Source organism: Callithrix jacchus, chromosome 12 (genome assembly GCF_049354715.1).
Source record: "Callithrix jacchus isolate 240 chromosome 12, calJac240_pri, whole genome shotgun sequence".
Taxonomy (NCBI): Eukaryota; Metazoa; Chordata; class Mammalia; order Primates; family Cebidae; genus Callithrix; species Callithrix jacchus.
This window is the reverse complement of record NC_133513.1, coordinates 49,419,562-49,440,736: the sequence shown is the minus strand read 5'-3', so window position 1 is coordinate 49,440,736 and position 21,175 is coordinate 49,419,562. Positions and strand designations below refer to the sequence as shown.

At 37.2% G+C, this 21,175-nt stretch overlaps 1 long non-coding RNA gene across 3 annotated transcripts in view; it reads left to right on the top strand.

The window, feature by feature from the left end:
• Positions 1-18,348, top strand: part of LOC144578497 (uncharacterized) — a 176,701-nt gene extending 158,353 nt beyond the window's left edge. For all 3 annotated transcript variants that reach the window (XR_013524386.1, XR_013524387.1, XR_013524385.1), the window contains 2 exons: positions 14,868-15,026; positions 15,748-18,348. This is a non-coding gene — a long non-coding RNA (uncharacterized LOC144578497). The remainder of the gene's footprint in view (positions 1-14,867; positions 15,027-15,747) is intronic.
• Positions 18,349-21,175: the final 2,827 nt, after the last annotated feature.

The following is a 21,175-nucleotide window of genomic DNA, read 5'->3' as shown; positions in this document are numbered from 1 at the left end:
GAGAAGAGAGACTGAGTTTCTCTCTGTATGGTGGCTATGGCATGCTGGAGGTGCCAGCAAAGCAATCAGGGTCTTTATTCATCCTCCAGCCCAAGGGCAGCAAGGGCAGTACCACTGCAGTGGCAGTGGCAGAGGGGCTGTCGGTTGCTTCTGGGAGCTCCACCCAGAGAAACAGAGCCACTGCCAATGGGAATGTTCAGCCAGGGGTGACGCAGCTGCACTGTGGATTCATGCTAGAGGCCCTTGCCCGGGGAAGAGCAGGGGGCCAGGGGCTCACAGGAAAGAGAGACTGGGCTCCCCTCCTATAGTGGCCTGTCGTGTGCTGGAGGTGCCAGCAAAGTGATTGGGCTCTTTGTTATTTTCCCAGCCCTGGGCAGCCAGGGCAGTACTGCTGCCATGGCAATGGTAGAGGGGCTGTCTGTTACTTCTAGGAGCTTCACCAGAGAGACACAAAATCACTGCCAATTTAAACCTTCAGAAGTGGGGTGACTGCACTGTGGGCCCAAGCTGGGGGTCCGGCCTGTTGAGTGTAGGCAGTCAGGGGCTCACAGGGAAGTGAGACCAGGCTTTTCTCCATAAGGAATTGTGGTTTGCTGAAGGTGGCAACAAAGTGATCAGAGTCATTAATCTTTCCCTGGCCTGAGGACAGCAAGGGCCATACCACTGCAGTGGGATTACAGAGAGCTTGTGAGCTGTCTCTAGGATTTCCTCCCCAGAGAAATGCAGAAGCTCCACCTAAAGAAGTGATCAGGCAGGAGCAGAACAGTTGCATTGGAGGCCCATGTGGGGAGGCTCTGCCCAGTAAGGAGTGGCAGGGGCAGGGACCCATGTGGAAAACAGTCTGGCTGGTTTTCCATAAAGTAGCTGTAGTGTGCTGGAGGCCTGGGATAGTTCTTGTTCTGTTTGCTCCCTCTCTAGCCTGAGGACAGTAGGGGTAGGGGCTCTGGCAGCAGCAAAGTGGTGGGCCTGTTGAATACCTCTGGGAACTCTGTCCCAAAGAAATGCAGAGCTATTAGCCCAAATTTTCAGGCAGGAGTGAGGTGGCTGCACTGGAGTCCCAGGGCAGCAAGCTTTCCCTGGCCAAATGTAGCAGAGGTGAAGTCTATAGTTCGTCTGCTTCTCAGGATTGTGAATGTGCCTCCTATCCTGGAGACACATGAGAGATCCTCACCTCCCTTGTTGGTAGAGCTGTGGCAGCTGGCACCAGGGTGCTCAGGAGTCCAAGGGCCGTGTGGCTCTCCATGGGCCTGAGTAGTGGCTCTGCCTAGATTGCATTTAGAGTGTCAGTTTGGAGGTCCCAGGGAGAAGGTCTGGGAAGATCTCCTGTGTGCAGAAGTGCAAAGGTGCATGGTAGCAGTGTAGGTAGGTCCCTGGGGACTCTCACTTACCAAGGGAGGTGGGGAGCCACCCTTGGCTCGATGCCAATCCCAGGTGGACAGGTGTCTTATCTTGCTTCTCTCTGCTCCCTGTGAACCACGTTGCTTCCTTAATAAATGTCAATGTGTCTTCCTGAGTTCTCTAGTTGAAGAGCTAGGTTTTACTGGCCCCTCTCCTTTCTGTGAGAGTGCTGCACAGTAGCTGCTTCTAGTCAGCTGTCTTGCCATCAGTTCCCCAATTTTTTTGATTTAAAGTCTATTTTATCTAATATTAGTATGGCTACCCTGCTATCTTTTGGTTACTATTTGCATGGAATATATTTTTCCATTCTTTCATTTTCTACCTATTTGTGTCTTTGGATCTACAATGAGTCTCTTGTAGACAGCATATGGATAAATTTTAAAAATGGATTCTTTCAATTTCTGCCTGTTGATTGGTAAATTTAATTCATTAACACTTAAATAAATTATTGGTAGGGAGAATATAATTGTTATTTTACTAGTGTTTTCATCTACCTAATAACATTTTGTCCTTTATTTTCTAAATTACTGTCTTCCTATGTGTTTAGTTGATCTTTTGTAGTAAAATGTTTTAATTTCCATTTCATTTATTTTTGTGTATAATATTTAGCTATTTTTAATTGCATATATTTAGGTGCATAACATGATGCTTTAACACATAATTTATTACTACAGTCTAGAAAATTAGCATATCTACCATCTCATACAGTTACCTTTCTTTGTTTGTATGTGGTAAGATTACCTAAAATTTACTCTTTTAGCAAATTTCTGGCATACAGTGCAATATTATTGATAGGTCTCACGTTGTACATTAGATACCTAGATTTATTCTATGTAACTACAACTTCATACACTTTAAACTACATCTTCTTATTTCCTGCACCCTGGTAGCCACTATTCTATACTCTGTTCTATGTATTCAATTTTTAAAAATATCCCACATATAAATGAGATCATGCAATAATATTTGCCTTTCTGTGGCTGGCTTACTTCCCTTAGCATAATGTGAATTCTCTAGGTTCTTCCAATGAACCAAATGTCCCAAATGTCCTTTTTCAAGACCGAATAATATTCCATTATGTTTGTATACGTGTGTGTGTGCATGTGTGTGTCTGTGTGAGTATAGGAAAATTTATTTATTCATTGATGGATAGATTTGTTGTTTCCATATCTTGGCTATTATGAAAAATGCTGCAGTGGATGATTGAGTACAGATATCTTTACAAGGGGGTGATTTGCTTTCCTTAGGCTATTGCTATTTTCTTTTCAGTTGTCATGAAGATTACACTGAACATCCTAAAAGTAAAACTCCAGTTTGAGTTTGTACCAACTTAACATTAATAACATACAAAAATTCTGCCACTGTATAGGTAGGTCCACCTTTACCCTTCTTTAGTTATTGGTGTCAGAAATTATATCTTTATGTATTTTATGTCCAAAACCAGAAATAATTATTTTTATGCATTAGTCTCAAATTCATGTAGAAAACAAATAAAAGAGTGACAAACCAAAGTTACAATAGAACTAGCTTTGTAATTATTTATGTGTTTACCTTTACCATAGATTTTTATTTCTTAACATGACTTCAAATTTGTGTCTATATTCTTTCATTTCTTCATAAAGGACTCCCTTTGGCAGTTTGTGAATGGCTGATCCAGTGGTAATAAGTTCTATCAGCATTTTTTGCAATTAAAAAATGTTTTTAGTTCTTACCATATGATTTTTAATAAATTTTGCTTTTTAAAGTAATTTTAAGTTCACAGCAAAATTAATCAGAAGATACAGAGAGTTCTCATATATCCCTTGCCCCCACGTATACACAACCTCCCTCAATATTGATATTCTTTTGTTCAAATTGGTAGTACTTTTGTACAAATCAGTGAACCCACATTGATTCATAGTTGACATTAGTGTTTTCTTTTGGTATTGTACATTCTATAGGTTTTTGACAAAGAAATTCACCATTATACTATTGTACAGATTTATTTTCCTGAAAATTCTTTTTGCTTTGCCTATTCATCCCTTTCTCCCTCATCCCATTACAACGACTTATCTTTTTACTGTCTCCATAGTTTTGCCTTTTCTGGAACATCACATAGTTGAAATTATGCTGTATGTATGCAGCCTTTTCATATTGGCTTCCTTCACTTGGTAATATACATCCAGGTTTCCTCCTTGTCTTTTCATGGCTTATTTCATTTTAGTGCTAAATCATATTCCGTTGTCTGAATTGGTGTGATTCATCCAGTGGATTTATCCATTCACCTACTGAAGGACATCTGGGTTGGTTTCATGTTTGGCAATTATGAATAAAGTTGCTATAAACATTTATGTGCGGATATTTGTGTAGAAATACCTTTTTACCTCTTTTGAATAAATACTAGGGAGCATGATTGCTGGATTTTATGGTGAAAATATGATTAGTTTTGTTAAAACTGTAAAATTGCCTTCCAAACTACTGGATAATTTTGCATTCCCACCAGCAATAAGATTTCATGTTGCTTCACATTATCAATAGTACTTCGTGTTTGGCCATTCTAATAGGTATATAGTAGTATCTCACTGTTGTTTTAATTTGCAATTTTCTAAAGTAACCTATATTGTTGAACATTGTATTCTTAAATTTAAAAAATTTCCATAGGTAATTGGGGAACAAGTGGTGTTTAGTTACATGAATAAGTTCTTTAGTGGTGGTTTGTGAGTTTTTGCTGCACCCATCACCCAAGCAGTATACACTGTATCCTAATTGTAGTCTTTTGTCACTCACTCCCTTCCCACCACTTCCCCAGAGTCCCCAAAGTCCATTGTGTCATTCTTAAGCCTTTGCATCCTCGTAGCTTAGCTCTCACTTATGTATGAGAACGTACAATATTTGGTTTTCCATTCCTGAGTTACTTCACTTAGAATAATAGTCTCCAATTTCATCCAAGTTGTTGTGAATGCCATTAATTTCTTCCTTTTAATGGCTGAAGAGTATTCCATCATATATATATATCAGTTACTTTATCCACTTGTTGATTAATTGATCGATGGGCATTTGGATTGGTTCCACGTTTTTGCAATTGTGAATTGTGCTGCTATAAACATGCATGTGCAAGTATCTTTGTCATATAATGACTTATTTTCCTCTGGGTAGATACCCAGTAATGGGATTGCTGGATCAAATGGTAGTTCTACTTTTAGTTCTTTAAGGAATCTCCATACTGCTTTCCATTGTACTAGTTTACATTCCCACCAGGAGTGTGGAAGTGTTCCCTGTTTACCACATCTACACCAACATCTACTATTTTTTGATTTTTTTTGATTATGGCCATTCTTGCAAAAAAAAGGTGGTATCACATTGTGGTTTTGATTTGCATTTCCCTGATCATTAGTGATGTCAAGCATTGTATTATATGTTTGTTGATCATTTGTATATCCCCTTCTGAGAATTTTCTTTTTATGTCCTTAGTCTATTTTTGATGGGATTGTTTGTTTTTTCCTTGCTGATTTGAGTTCAAATCAGTAGATTCTGGATATTAGTCCTTTGTCAGATGTATAGATTGTGAATGTTTTCTCTCACTCTGTGGGTTGTCTCTTTACTCTGCTGACTGTTCCTTTTGCCACGCAAAAGCTCTTTAGTTTAATTAAATCCCAGCTATTTATCTTTGTTTTTATTGCATTTGCTTTTGGGTTCTCGGTCATGAAATCTTTGCCTAAGCCAAGGTCTAGAAGGGTTTTTCCAAAGTTGTCTTCTATAATTTTTAAAGTCTCAGGTCTTAGATTTAAGTTCTTACTCCATCTTGAGTTGATTTTTGTATAAGGTGAGAGGTGAAGATTCAGTTTCATTCTCCTACATGTGGCTGACCAATTATCCCAAAACCATTTGTTGAAAAGGGTGTCCTTTCCCCACTTTTTGTTTTTGTTTGCTTTGTCGAATACCAGTTGTCTGTAAGTAGTTGGGTTTATTTCTGGGTTCTCTATTCTGTTCCATTGGTCTATATGTCTATTTACATACCAGTACTATGCTGTTTTGGTGACTATGGGCTTAAAGTATAGTTTGAAATCAGTTAATGTGATGCCTCCAGATTTGTTCTTTTGGCTTAGTCCTGCTTGGCTATGTGCACCCTTTTTTGGTTCCATATGAATTTGAGAATTGATTTTTCTAATTCTGTGAAGGATAATGGTGGTATTTTGATGGGAATTGCATTGAATTTGTAGATTGCTTTTGGCAGTCTGGCCATTTTCACAATATTGTCCATCTATGAACATGGAATGCTTCCATTTGTTTGTGTCATCTATTATTTCTTTCAGCAGTGTTTGTAGTTTTCCTAGTAGAGGTATTTTGCCTTCTTGGTTTTGTATATTCCTAAGTATTTTTTTATTTTTTATTTTTGAAGTTATTTTAAAAGGGATTGAGTTCTTAGTTGATTCTCAACTTGGTCACTGTTGGTGTATAGACAAGCTACTGATTTGTGTACATTAATTTTGTACCTGGAAATTTTGCTGAATTCTTTTAGCAGTTCTAGGCACTTTGTGGAGGAATCTTTAGGGTTTTCCAGGTAAACAATCATAGCATCAGCAAACAGAGACAATTTGACTTCCTTTTATTTGTTTCTCTTGTCTGATTTCTCAGGCTAGGACTTCCAGTGCTATGTTGAAGAGGAGTGGTGAGAGTGGGCATCCTTGTCTTGTTCTAGTGCTTACAGAAAATGCTTTCAACTTTTCTCCATTCAGTATAATATAGGCTGTGGGTTTGTCATAGATGGCTTTTATTACATTGAGGTATGTCCATGGCATGCTGATTTTGCTGAGAGTTTTAATCATAAAGGGATGCTGGATTTTGTCAAATAGTTTTTCTGTCTCTATTGGGATGATCATGCAATTTTTGTTTTTGAATCTGTTGATTTCGTGTATCACATTTATTGACTTGTGTGTGTTAAACCTTCCCTGCATCCTTGATATGAAACCCACTTGATTATAGTGGATTGTCTTTTTGATATGCTGTTGTATTTGATTAGCTAGTATTTTGTTGAGAATTTTTGCATATATGTTCATCAGGAATATTGGTGTGTAGTTTTCTATTTCCTGGTTTTGGCATTAGGGTGACACTGGCTTTATGGAATGATTTAGGGAGGTTTTCTGTCTTGTGGAATAGTGTCTTTCTCTATCTTGTGGAATAGTGTCAGTAATATTGGTACTAATTCTTCTTTAAACATCTGGTAAAATTCTGCTGTGAACTGTCTGGTCCTGAACTTTTTTATGTTGGTAATTTTTTAATTGCCACTTCAATCTTGCTGCTTGTTATTCAGGGTATCTAATTCTTCCTGAATTAAGCTAGTATGATGCATCTTTCCAGGAATTTATCGATCTCTTCTAGGTTTTCTACTTTATGTGCATAAAGGTGATTGTAGTAGCCTTGAATGATCTTTTGTATTTCTGTGGTATCAGTTGTAATATCTTCCGTTTTATTTCTTATTGAGCTTTCTTATGGACCTATCTCTTCTTTTATTAGTCAATCTTGCTAATGATCTATCAATTTTATTTAGCTTTTCAAAGAACCAGTTGTTTGGTTCATGTATCTTTTGCATTGTTTTGTTTTTGTTTGTTTCAGTTTCATTTAGTTCTGCTCTGATCTTGGATATTTCCTTTCTTCTGCTGGGTCTGGGTTTGGCTGGTGTGACCTTAGATTGTCTGTTTGTACTCTTTCAGACTTTTTGATGTAGGCAATCAGGGTTATGAATTTTCCTCCTAGCACTACCTTTGCTGTATCACAAAGGTTTTGATAGGTTGTGTCACTATTGTTGTTCAGTTTGGAGAAGTTTTAAATTTCCATCTTGATTTCATTTTTGACTCAATGATCATTCAGGAGTAAGTTATTTAATATCCTATGGACTTAATAACTATGGCAGTTAGTTGGTTGGTGAATTATTAATCATTCTGAAATGTATTTGCATGATTTTGAGGGTTCCTTTTGGAGTTGATTTCCACTTTTATTCCACTGTGGTCTGAGAGAGTGCTTGACATAATTTCAATTTTCTTAAATTTATTGAAGCTCATTTTGTGGCCTATCATATATGATCTATCTTGAAGAAAGTTCCATGCACTGTTGAATAGAATGTATATTCTGTGATTGTTGGATGGAATTTTCTGTATCTATCTGTTAAGTCCATTTGTTCCAGGGTGTAGTTTAAATCCATTTTTTAAATTAACTTTTCTGTCTTGATGACCTGTCTAGTGCTGTAAGTGGAGTATTGAAGTCCTCAACTATTGTTGTGTTTTTGTCAATCTAATTTTTTAGGTCTATTAGTAATAGTTTTATAAATTTGGGAGTTCTAGTGTAAGGTGCATATATGTTTAGGATTGTGATATTTTCCTGTTGGACAAGGCATTTTGTCATTATATAATGTCCCTAATTGTCTTTTTTAAACTTCTTTGGCTTTAAAATTTGTTTTGTCTGATAGAAGAATAGCTACTGCTGCTCACTTTTAGCGTCCGTTTGCATGAAATGTCTTTTTCTACCCCTTTACCTTAATTTTATGTGAGTTCTTTTGTGTTAGGTGAGTCTCTTGTACGCAGCAGTTAGTTTGTTGGTGAATTATTAATCATTCTGAAATTCTGTATCTTTTATGTAGAGCATTTAGGCCATTTACATTCAATGTTAGTATTGATATGTGAGATACCGTTGTATTCATCATGTTATTTGTTGTCTGTATACCTTGGATTTTGTTTTTGCTTTTGAAATTTTATTTTTATTTTATAGGTCCATGAGATTTATGCTTTAAATAGATTCTGTTTGATGTGTTTTCAGGATTCGTTTCATGATTGAGAGCCTCCTTTAGCAGTTCTGGTAGTAGTGGCTTGGTAGTGTTGAATTCTTTCAGCATTTGTTTGTCTGAAAAAGACTATCTTTTTTTCACATTTGAATCTTAGTTTTGCTGGATACAAAATTCTTGGCTGATAATTGTTTTGTTTGAGGAGGCTGAAGATAGAGCCCCAATCCCTTTTGCTTGTAGGATTTCTGCTGAGAAATCTGCTATTAATCTGATAGATTATCCTTTATAGGTTACTTGGTGCTTTTGTCTCACAGTTGTTAAGATTCTTTCCTTCATGTTAACTTTAAATAACCTGATGGCAATGTGCCTAGGCAATGATCTTTTTGTGATAAATTTCCCAGGTGTTCTTGTGTTTCTCATATTTGGATGTCTAGGTCTCTAGCAAGGCCAGGGAAGTTTTTCTTGATTTTTTCCCCCCAAATATGTTTTTCAAACTTTTAGATTTCTCTTCTGTCTCAGGAATGACAATTATTCTTAAGTTTGGTTGTTTAACACAATCTCAGACTTCTTGGAGGCTTTGTTCATATTTTCTTATTTTTTTCTCTGTCTTTGTTGAATTGGGTTAATTTGAAGACTTTGCCTTTGAGCTCTGAATTTTTTCTTCTACTTGTTTGATGCTATAGCTGAGACTTTCCAGAACATTTTGCATTTCTATAAGTGTATCCATTGTTTCCTGAAGTTTTGCCCTTTTTCTTCAGCTACCAGGGTGGGTAGGGAAGGACCATTGGGTCAGGGTAAGCCTAGGTATGTCTGAGCTCAGACTCTCCTTGGAAGGGTCTTGTTTTATATTTATGCTACCTATTTCATTGAACATTTCTCCCTTCACTGCTTGTACGATTTTTTTGGATTTCCTTACATTTGGGCTTCTCCTTTCTCTGGTGCCTCACTGATTGGCTTTATAACTAACCTCCTGAATTATTTTCAGGCAACTCAGGGATTTCTTTTTGATTTGAATCCATTGCTGGTATGCTAGTCTGATTTTTGGGAGGTGATAAAGAACCTCACTTTGTAATATTGCCAGAGTTGGTTTTTTGATTCCTTCCAAGTTGGATTGGCTCTATCAGAGGAAAGGTCTAGGGCTGAAAGCTGTTGTTCAGATTCTTTTGTCTCACGGGGTGTTCCCTTGATGTAGTACTCTCCCCCTTTTCCTATGGATGTGGCTTCCTGAGAGCTGAACTGCAGTGATTGTTATCTCTCTTTGGGATCTAGCCATCTGGCAAGTCTACCAGGCCCTGGGCTGGTACTGGGAGTTGTCTGCAGAGTTCTGTTATGTGAACTGTCTGTAGGTCTTTCAGCTGTGGATACCAGCACCAGTTTCAGTGGAGGTGGTTGGGGGTGAATTGGAATCTGTGAAGATTCTTAGCTTTGATAGTTTTATGCACTATTTTTGTGCTGGTTGGCCTCCTGCTTGGAGGTGGCACTTTCCAGAAAGCACCAGTTGTGGGGGTATGTGGAGGAACAGATAGCAGGCAGGGTTCTAGAACTCCCAAGAGTATATGCCCTTTTTCTTCAGCTACCAGGGTGGGTAGGGAAGAACCATTGGGTCAGGGTAAGCCTTGGTATGTCTGAGCTCAGACTCTCCTTGGAAGGGTCTTGCTGCAGCTGCTGTGAGGGTTGGTGGTAAGATTCTCAGGTCAATGGAGTTATGTTCTTAGGAGGATTACAGCTGTCTGCTGTGTGATGCAGGTTGTCAGGGGAGTAGGGAAAAGCCAGCAGTCACAGGCCTCACCCAGCTTCCATGCAATCTGAAGGGCTGGTCTCATTCCCACTATGCTCCCTCAACAGCACCAAGTCTGTTTCCAGGCAGTGGGCAAGCAGGACTGAAAACTTGCCACAGGCTACCCATCTCCCAGCTGTGAAAGCAAGTATGGCTTTCTTTCTTCCGCTACTGAGGAATCTGCACACCTGATTCACATCATCCCCTGGATTCTGGCCAGAAGGCTTCTGAATCCATTCAAATTGTTACCAAGTGCAGCTGGAGAGTGCTTTCTCCCTGTGGCCTTTTCTCAGTGCCTCTGGCCACCCTCCCAAAGGACCCTTATGAAACCAGGCAAAGATGGCTTTCTAGGGAACCCAGTGAGCTCACAGGGCTTTTTCCACTGCTTCCTCTACCCATGTATTTTGTTTAGTCCTTCATTGACTCAGCTCTAGATAAGGTCAGAATTTTCTCCTGTAATCTAGATGTTGTTTCCCCAGAGAGGATGTGTATATATTTGGGGTAGACTTCTCCTTTTCCCACTTCCAGAGTTTGGGCACTCACTATTTGGTGTGTCTCCCTGGTACTGAAGGAGCAATCCACTTCCTTCAGACGGTCTGTAGGTCCTCTTGGGTTTCCTGATTGACTCCTGCAGTCATTCTGGAGCAAAGATTCATGATGTAAGCCTCCACATGCTGCTCTGTCTGCTCAAGTCAGAGCGACAATCCAGCCCTCTCTCCCAAACCCCACGATCCCCTTATTCTTTCACTTATTTTTAGTCAACACATAAATTTACATATTTATGGGATACAGAGTGATATTTCAATACATATATGCAACATGTAATGATTAAATTATGGTAATTAGAATATCAAGTACCTCAAACACTTATAATTTTCTCTTTTTTGGGAAAGTTCAAAATTCTCTTTTCTAGCTTTTTGAAAATACACAATAAATTATTAACTATATTTGCCTATATAACCATTCTCTATAGTATAGTGCTATAGAACTCTTTAATTTACTCACTTTATTTAGCTGTAATTTGTATCCATTGACCCACCTCTTTTTACCTCCCCTCCCTACTACCTTTCCTAGCTGCTAATAACTAGAATTCTGCTTTCTAATTCTATGAGAATACCTTTCTTTTAGTTCCCCCAGATGAGTGAGAATATGCTGTATTTATTTTTCTGTGTCTTATTTCACTTAATGTAATGTCCTCCAGGTTCATTCATGTTACCATGAATAACAAAATTTTATTCTTTTTATGACCGAATAGTATTCCACTGTGTATATATACCACATTTGCTTTAACCATTCATCTTTTGATGGATATTTCTGTTGATTCCATATCTTGGCTATTGTGAATAGTGCTTTAATAAAGATGGGAGTGCAGATATCTCTTTAATATACTAATTTCTTTTGATTTGATAAATAACAAGTAGTGACATTAATGGATCATAGGGTAGTTCTAATTTTATTTTCATGAGAAATCATCATATTATTTTACCTAATGCTTGTCCTGATTTACCTTCCCACAAACAGTTTATGTGAGTTGAACAGTTTTTCATATGCTTAATTGCCATCTGTCTATCTTCTTTGGTGAGGTATCTGTTTAGATCTTTGAGCACTTTTTAATTGGGTTGATTTCTTAATATTAAATGTTGGGTTTTTCTATATCTTAGATAACAGATGTTTCTTTTGTAAATATTTTCTGCCAGTTTGTGCCTACTCTTCTCATTCTCTTGATATTGCATTTTGGAGAGTAGAATGTTTTTATTATAATAAAATCCAGCTTATCGATTATTTTTTTCATGGATCATACCTTAAAGATTGTATCTAAAAGTCATCTCCATACCCAAAGACATAGATTTTCTCATATGTTATCTCCTAGTTCTTTCTAGTATTGCATTTTACGATTAGATCTATCATTCAATTATGTAGGTCTATGATTTAATTATTTTGAAATTATTTTTGTGACATAATATGTGTGTAGATTCTGGGTAAATATTCAATCTATCTATCTATAAACATGGAATGTCTCTCCAATTATTTAGTTATATTCTTAGCTTTTATCTGGCAATATATCAATTCCTCTCTCATTTGTGAAAGACAGGGTGCTTTGGCCCACCCCCACTCTTGCAAGCTCTGTGCATGATGCTGTATAAAAACATGGGCATAGCTGCTTACCCTGGGACTAGGGACTGGGGGAAGGGTAGGGCTGTGGTAAGAGCTGAAATTGTGTTAAAAGCTGTAATTGACCAAAATTAATTGTAATTTATTGTTTAAAGCCTTAATATACTGCAGAGTTCCAAAATAGTTACATCAGTCAGATTCCAGCAGTGCAACTGTTGTATAAGTTGGGAGACAAATTCTTAGTGCTTTTTACTCCACTATCTTCCTTCTAGCTACACCACTGTTTATTTCCATAAGTTGATTTTATATTTTGCAACCCCAATGGTCTGTACTGTTTATTGTAAGTTTCTGTTTTGATTATGTTGACTAGTCAATGTAGAAATCCTATTGTCTGTGAAACAGAATTTTATCTATTTTTTCCCAATTTTTCTCTTATTTATTGTCTTCTTATTGTTACATTGTTTCTGCCCTCCAATTTAATGTTCCATAATTGCTGTGTTAGTGGGAAATGTTTTCTGTTATTGTTGCTTACAAAATTAAAAAGTTCCTTTTACTTTTTGGTTTTATGAGTTTTTTAAATTGTTGATGAATTTTATAAAATTATTTTTATACCTCTAGTAATAATCATATGATTTTCTTCCTTTATTCTATTAATATGGAGTGTTACATCAATAGAGTTTCTGATATGCAATTATGCTGTAGTAATAACTTACTTTCATAGTGATGTATTTTTAAAAGTGCATTAGTAGTTATTTATTAGCTATTAGTTAGATATTCTGAAAATACATCTGTGATTCTCTTCTGTCACTCCTCATCTTGTTTTGGAACAAAATTGTATTTTCCTAAAAAATTATTTCTTATTTTCTTTTTTACATTTTCTGGAACATGTATTTAAAAATTGAGACTACTTTAAAAGTTGGTTAAAGTACCTACGAAAGTATCTAGGCAAGGAGATTTTTGTTTTTAATTTTAATTTTAGTTTTAGATTCAGGGAGTACATGTGCAGGTTTGTTACAAGAATATATTGTGTGATGCTGAGGTTTGTGTTGCTATTGATTCCATTGCTCCAGTAGTAAACATAGTACTCAATAAGAAGTTTTTCATCCTTGCCCCCCTCCCTCTTTTCTTTTGGAGTTCTCGGTGTCTATTGTTCCATTTTTATGTCTGTGTGAACTCAAGATTTAGCTCCAGCAGGAGCTAAATTGCGAGATCATGGAATATTCGATTTTTCTGTTTCAGTATTAATTTGCTTGGGATAGTTATCTCTGGCTGAATCCATGTTGCTTCAAAAGACATGATTTCATTATTTTTTTTTAATGGTTCTGTAGTATATGTACCACAATTTCTTTATTCGATCCACTGCTGATAGGCACCTAGATTGATTCTATGTCTTTGCTATTGTGAATAGTTTTGTGATGAACATTCAAGTGCATGTGCTCTTTTTGAAGGATGATTTATTTTCCTTTGGGTATATACTCAGTAATGAGATTGCTGTGTCAAATGGTAGTTGATTTTAAGTTCTTTAAGAAATCTCCAAACTGCTTTCCACAGTTGCTGAACTAATTTACATTCTCACCAACAGTGTATAACTGTTCCCTTTTCCCTGCAACCTTACCAGCATCTGTTAATTTTTTTTGACTTTTTAATTATAGCCACACTGAATAGTGTGAGATTGTGTTTCATTGTGGTTTTGATTTGCATTTCTCTGATGATTAGTGATATGGAACATTTTTTCATATGTTATTAGCCACTTGTGTGTCATCTTTTGAGAAATGTTTGCTCATGTCCTTTGCCAACTTGTTAATAGGGTTGTTTGTTTTTTTCTTGTTGATTCTTGTGAGTTCCTTACAGAGTTCCTATATTATCTTTTGTCAGATGCATAGTTTGAAAATATTTTCTCCCATTCTGTAGGTTGCCTATTTACTCTGTTGATAGTTTCATTTGCTGCACAGAACCTCTTACGTTTACTTAAGTCACATTTGTCTATTTTTTATTTTTTCGCATTTGCTTATAGGTCTTCACCATAAATTTTTTACCTATACCAATGTCTAGAAGAATATTTCTTAGGTTTTCTTTCAGAATTTTTATATTTTGTCTTACGTTTGAGTTTTTAATCCATCTTGAGTTAATTTTTGTGTAATTTTGTGAGAGGCAGGAGTTCACCTTTACTCTTCGGCATATGGTTAGCCAGCTTTCTGGAAAAGAGGATTTTTGGAAGAGATCGTCTTCTGCCACCCTGTCAGTTTGGTTTAGTAGTTTTTCTAGGCTTCAAGTTCTTCCTTTTTAAATGAATTTTATGCTTTTGCAGATCTTCACATATTGTCAAAGTTTTCAAATTTATTTACATATAGTTACTCATGATACTCTCTCTGTTTTTAAATTTTCTAATTGTGTCTCCAAGAATAACTCTTAGAGTCCTAATGCAGTATTATTAATAAGAGAGGTCAGGTTACATGTTCTTTTTCTTTCTCCTGTTCTCCCTGCCTTTACCCTCCTTGTTCTTTCCCTCTTGTCGTGGCCTTCCTTTTATAGGATCATATGCTGTACATACTCACAAACCCTGGGAATTGCTGTTTCATTTCCTGCATATAGCCATGCTCAGTTCACCACTACTACAATCCACAGCTGCTTCTAATGAGTACTGCCTTGTTCATCATGTCCTGTTGCTGCTTCAATTACCTAACACCAGCTTTCAACTGACTATAGCTCTTTATTGAGTAGTGCAGCTCCAGAAGTCCCAATGCTAATGGTATTCATTGATGCTTTAGTAGTATCACCATCTTCTTTTGCATACTTACAACTTTTCTGTACACCCCTTCATTGTAGTGTCCAAGATGATGGTGGTCTGTGTTGAATCCATTTTACACAACCTTCTGAGGAGTCCTAAAGCAGTCTCACATGTATGTCAATGTCTCAAAGGGATTTGGAAAACGAGATATTGAAGTTTTTGGTTATAGCCATCAACCCTCTCTATGGGATTCACAAGTAAGTATTTAGGCCTGAGCAAAAAGACAGATTTTTGTAAAAAATGGTAATGTCCTTCCCATTACATTTGAGACCCAGCTTGTATGCCTGACATTTTTTTCTTTTTAAGTGGAAGTTCCTCTGCTCCTTATGGAAATGGACTTTCAATTGACAAACCTCCATCAGTCAGCAAATATGCCTGGATATTTTAGCACTCCAAGGGTGTACATTGTTTCCTCTCCCCACACAAATGAGAATACCACTGGAAAATAAAACTATCAGTTGGAAATATTAGCAGGGACCTGGCCAGTGTACTTTTGCTTCAGGTGTGAGGGATTATAGAATAAATCAAATAATCACATAAAAATGGATGCAGATCAAAACGAAAAGTAATTCAGAATTCCAAATTTATCTGTCAAGTTCTCCCACCACTGGACTATATTTGGATGCATGTTATCCATCAAGAATCACCAAGAAACCACCCTTGGATTCATTTTGTCTCTTTAGTGTGACTTCTCATGTCTCTTTACATCTAGTCAGTATCTCATAATTTCCAAGGAACCAGCATGATACTTCTCATTTTAAAGTTTTTGGAAATCTTGACTCCATTCTTCCACCCATAAAAATTAAATTCTAGATTTGCTAAAACCTGTTATATAATTAAAAATTTTTAAATTAAAGTCCATGCTGGCTGACAAGACAAGACATTCTCAAATTTTTGACTCTTTTTTGTTTTTAATAGAGAACCATTGATGAAGCTGGTAGGAGCAAGCAATGTTCTTTCCTGCTTGAAGTAGTCTACTTGTGAGAAACCTCTGTAATAAGAGGAAGAAGACTGAGATTTCATCCCAGGTCATCCTACTCTTTAGACCTGTGAACTTGGGCAAGTTATTTAACAATTCTAACTACACTTCCAGGCTTCTTTTGTGTGTGTGTGTGTTTGGCAGGGGGATAAAATACAGAATTATTTTTATCTGGCTATCATTTCAAGGATATTAGATAGAAGAATACTTGATGGTCTCTAACTTGCATGCTTGTATAATAAAATGGGCAGAATTTTATTTTCTTAGCAATTAGGTGGATTTTTCTTAGAGTAAAATTAACTTTATTGGGTCAATTATTTAATGAATGTGTTAGGGGTAAAAGCTAAATTTCCAGTTGAGTAGGCTAGTGTAAAAGCTTTAAACCACTACTTCTAATCGAGAATGTATAGTAGAAGTTTAGGTAGGGATGAGGAATAAAGCATTTTGTTGGCATCCTGAATACTGCTTGGCGAGTGACATGATGCTTCTATTTGACTCTTATTTATCCTCACCCTCACTCTTTGCTAATGTGTCACAAAATACTTGAATATTTTGTAAAATTTGATGGAAAAGATTTTTTTCATGCCCTCTGTGAAAAAGTCACTTCTGAAAGTGACTGGAACTCCAGGGTTATGTCTGGGGTATTGCCCATGTGACATCAACACTTACATCAGATCCATCTATATCAGGTGAACTGAGAAAAGAAATGAAATTGTTGGGTTGTTTCTGTGGGTATTTCTGTCTTTGTAAAAATTGTGAGCAATCTTAACCAGCAAACTCAAACCACAGCAATGCAAACAGGCACCACGGAAGACAAAAATCATATCAGTGGTGCAGGCAGCACAGATGTTGAAAACCAACATCTCACCATCGTCTTGTTTCCACACATGGCCGAGAAAGTATATGGCATCTGATGGCTGTGCTGCCATGGTTTAACTTGGGTTATGGAGACAGGATTTCTTCTTGGCAGAGAAGGGGAGGGTAGGAAGGCACAGGCTTAGGCCCAAGTCATGAGCACATGGGTGCCTTGCAAGTAGAACACAGGCTTGAGAACAGCCACACATTGTCAACACTATGATTTCTTCAGTGTTATAGCTAGCAGGAAAGCATCCTCTTCCCGCTCAACATCCTGAAATTCTCTGGATCGTATGGGTTCCACCTGAAGTTTGGAAGAATGTCCACAATTGTCAAAAGTCTAGTACCCATGATCTATAAATAAGATGGAGAGATGACAATAGCAAGATATGAATTAGTTACTGGGACTGTGTTTTGAATATAACCGGTAGGAGAGACAGTCTAGTCCTGAGGTGTCCAGGGAGCACACCTCTGCTCAGATTCTATGCTCCAAACTGCAAAACCCTGCTGAGACAGGGAAGAAACCAAGGCACAATTAAGTGGGGCCATCTGGAGCTTCAGACCACTGGATTACACATGTGAGATATTCTTGGTTATTCTCACTTTTCCACCTCCAATTTCACATGAAAATTCTTATTTTGGCCTTGAATCCAATTTAGCAGTCTTTTGTTTGAACTTTCTGCAGTGTTGCCTGTTGCAATGCAAGCATGAATCCAAATAATCAAATGGAAGTGGTTACAGATGTCATGGTGTTGAAAAAGGCCTCCATCTCATCAGTGGTGAAACACTGGCACCTTTTAAGAATAATTATTCAAACCTTGAATATAAGGTAAAAGAACAACTCTGTGTCCTTTTGATGTTATACTATAACATTGTCTTTTAGGACTATCTAGGGATTATTTAATCCTCTAAGAGAAAGCTTATTCTTGACATTTATTGTTGATTAAAATCCAGACAGTGTGCAGTTACATATAAATTTGCAGAAATTTAGAAACTATACATGATTTTTGATCAGCAGAAATGGAAATGATTTCTTCTAGACAGTAAAACATAATCCCAAGGATATACAGTTTTATTGCCTTGCAGAACATTAACCAGTTGTGCATATAACTTAGTGAAATTGTTTCGCTATCCAAGTTTTACCTGACATAATTCTCTGTCCATTAAATGCTCTTATAACTGTTTGTGTGCTTCCCAGTTACAGCATTGAGTTAAATTACTCTCTGACATGTTTGTATGAGTCATATTTTACTGTTTCTGGGGATAAGTTGAGAGACTAAGAGAAAACCTCTAGGTCAGAGAATGGAGCTCCAGTTTTCTAAATTTTACTCCTCCCTGCTACTAAACCAGAAATCCTCAGCTAAATTTCATGACTGATTTCATCTCCTTGATCTTATCCAATGACTAGGATATACGCTTGCATCTGGATACGCTTATTTTATTATTTATACTGAGAAGACAATCTATAGAAAAGATAGGCTCAAATCAAGCATAAAATCCCACCATTATTAGTTTGAGGTAAACATTATAATTTCCTACCAGTTGTCTCTCATCATCCTGAGGTTTCCTGTTTAATAATAAAATTATCTGTTTTTTTAATCCACCCACTCAGTGTACCTATTTGAAAACTGTGTATTTTCTCCCTTTCTAATGTGTGATAAAGAAGTGTTTCTTTTTTTTTCCTTTTTTAAGACGGAGTTTTGCTCTTGTTACCCAGGCTGGAGTGCAATGGCGCGATCTCGGCTCACCGCAACCTCCGCCTCCTGGGTTCAGGTAATTCTCCTGCCTTAGCCTCCTGAGTAGCTGGGATTACAGGCACGCGCCACCATGCCCAGCTAATTTTTTGTATTTTTAGTAGAGATGGGGTTTCACCATGTTGACCAGGATGATCTCGATCTCTTGACCTCGTGATCCACCCTCCTCGGCCTCCCAAAGTGCTGGGATTACAGGCTTGAGCAACCGCGCCCGGCCAAGAATGAAAGTGTCCATTTATTTGAAAAAAATACAAAAATGTAAATCACTCTGCTTCAAATAGTGTTATATTTTGCTTACTTCGTATTCCTCGTGTCTGTGATACTTTAACTTTGTAAGGGTAAATGGAAGAATCTAATGAAATCTCTAGACTCTTTGCCCTGAGAACGATAAACATATACATGAAGTTTCCAAACAATGTCAGAATTTGGAAGAAGATACCGTAAGTTTTACCTATGAATCAATGAAGAGTATGGGAAACCCAAGTGAAGAAACCTTTCTCTACCATTAAGAAACACCCTCTCGGCCGGGCGCGGTGGCTCAAGTCTGTAATCCCAGCACTTTGGGAGGCCAAGGCGGGTGGATCATGAGGTCAAGAGATTGAGACCATCCTGGTCAACATGGTGAAACCCCGTCTCTACTAAAAATACAAAAAATTAATCCCAGCACTTTGGGAGGCCGAGGTGGGCAGATCACGAGATCAGGAGATGGAGACCATCCCGGTAACACGGTGAAACCCTGTCTCTACTAAAAATATAAAAATCAGCTGGGCGTAGTGGCGTGCGCCTGTAGTTCCAGCTACTCAGGAGGCTGAGGCAGGAGAATTATTTGCAACTGGGAGGCGGAGGTTGCGGTGAGCTGAGATTGCGCCATTGCACTCCAGCCTGAGCAACAAGAGTGAAACTCCAGCTCAAAAAAAAAAAAAAACCAAAAAACAAAAAACACCCTCTCACCTTTTTTTTCTCTTCAAAAACCCACATCCATATCACCCTTTTTGAATTTTTGGATCACATCCTAGTTTCTCTTTATAACTTAAATATTTCAGCTTTTTATTTTGTGCTGTAACAATTTCTTTCCACTTAGCATTACATCTAGTTTTTACCATAATAATGGCTATACATTTTTTGGCCATGAACTGTATATTTCATAAGAGATGAGGTTTCTTTTGCATATGCTTTTCGTGATGTAACTTGCACTCTTAAGCCATTTATCTTTTTGCATTATGACTTTACAGATACTGCTAAAATTTAACTATGTGAGATCAAAATAGGGGAAAGAAGCCAAATGCCAGTTGAAATTGTAATATTTGCTCTCTGGTGCCACATGAATGAGCCTTAAATAAACGTTATTATAGTCTTCATTATATTGTTTTTAAGGGGGTTGTATTTCCACTGTACTGAAGTCCTTGAAAGCATACAACTGGTATTATATCTGAATCTGCCAGCACTGAGCAGGCCATTTGAAATGGAGCAGCATCTCATAAAATATTTGAAAGGATAATGAATAAGAGAAATTTCAAAGATTCTTTTTCCTTAGGCTGTTACTGGGTTTTCCAGTTTCATGGTTTAATTACTGTTGGATTAGTTAGCCGACCCCACCTTTTTCCTCCACACTCTGTGTTACTATCGACATTGTGGTGAATAATTCTGCTGTATCAACATAAATGTAAAAAAATAATGGTACTTTTTGTTTAAAATGTACACTAAATAGAAAAAAAGAAATCCGTGTTTTACAGACAGAAATAAATAAGACCAATTGAGATATCTCTTTAAACATAAAAACTAATGTATTTCTTCAATGTCCTCTTATAATCAGACTTTCTGGCAGCTAATAACACAGGAGTTTGGGTTTATTGGTTCTTCTACTTGAAAGTGACATTTTTGAGACATAGAGAAGTAGAGGAAAGAACATGGGTTTTGGAGTCAAAAGAACTAGTTTAAAATTCAGGATTCACAACTTCTACGCTGTAGGCCTGAGATAAGTTATTTACCTTTTACATGTCTCATTTTCTTCATCTGTAAATGTTGAGGTTATAGAATGTGTAGGGTTGTCTGGAGTCAGTCATAGTGAAATAATAATTTCCTCAGGATATGGCCTGAATTCTAAGATATATTAATAAATAGACTATCAATATTTTGTCTATTCTCAGTCAAGTCAGACTCTGCAACAACAGTTTATTGCTTTTAGCTTACGTTGTGCCTCATGCAGAGGCTGTGAAATTTTCTACGTACACATACATGTAGATTTGCTCATTATTTAAAAACAATAACTACCATAAGAATAAAGGGAGAAAACACAGCTGAAGTAAGAGAAGAAGAATATACACAACCAACCTGATTTGCAATGATTGAGAATAAAACCTGACCGAGTTTCCCGATAGTGATGGTGACTGTGTAAATGAAATGGTTTGCACATGTCACCTGTTATGTGTATCCTTGGAAACATCCATAGATGACTCATCTTCTTATTGTTGACATGTTATTGCTTAAATCCAACAACAGGTTATGGTCAGCTATGGATGATTGGAAGCTCAATCTGTTTTTTCCAATTGAATTGCCCACTCTTGGCCATTCGGTGATTGTTTTAAAGTCTACCTCTTCCTATGATGAACTCCATCTCACACCTTTTCTAATTTGTTGCTGTAGAGTTTGTGGGGAGAGTGCTAACTTGCTGTTGCCCTCATATATTCACAAGGCTAAATTTAGAGAGAAGTTTCTCACTCAACTCTTTTCAAGAGTGTTGAGTGATGCGCTGTCTTCC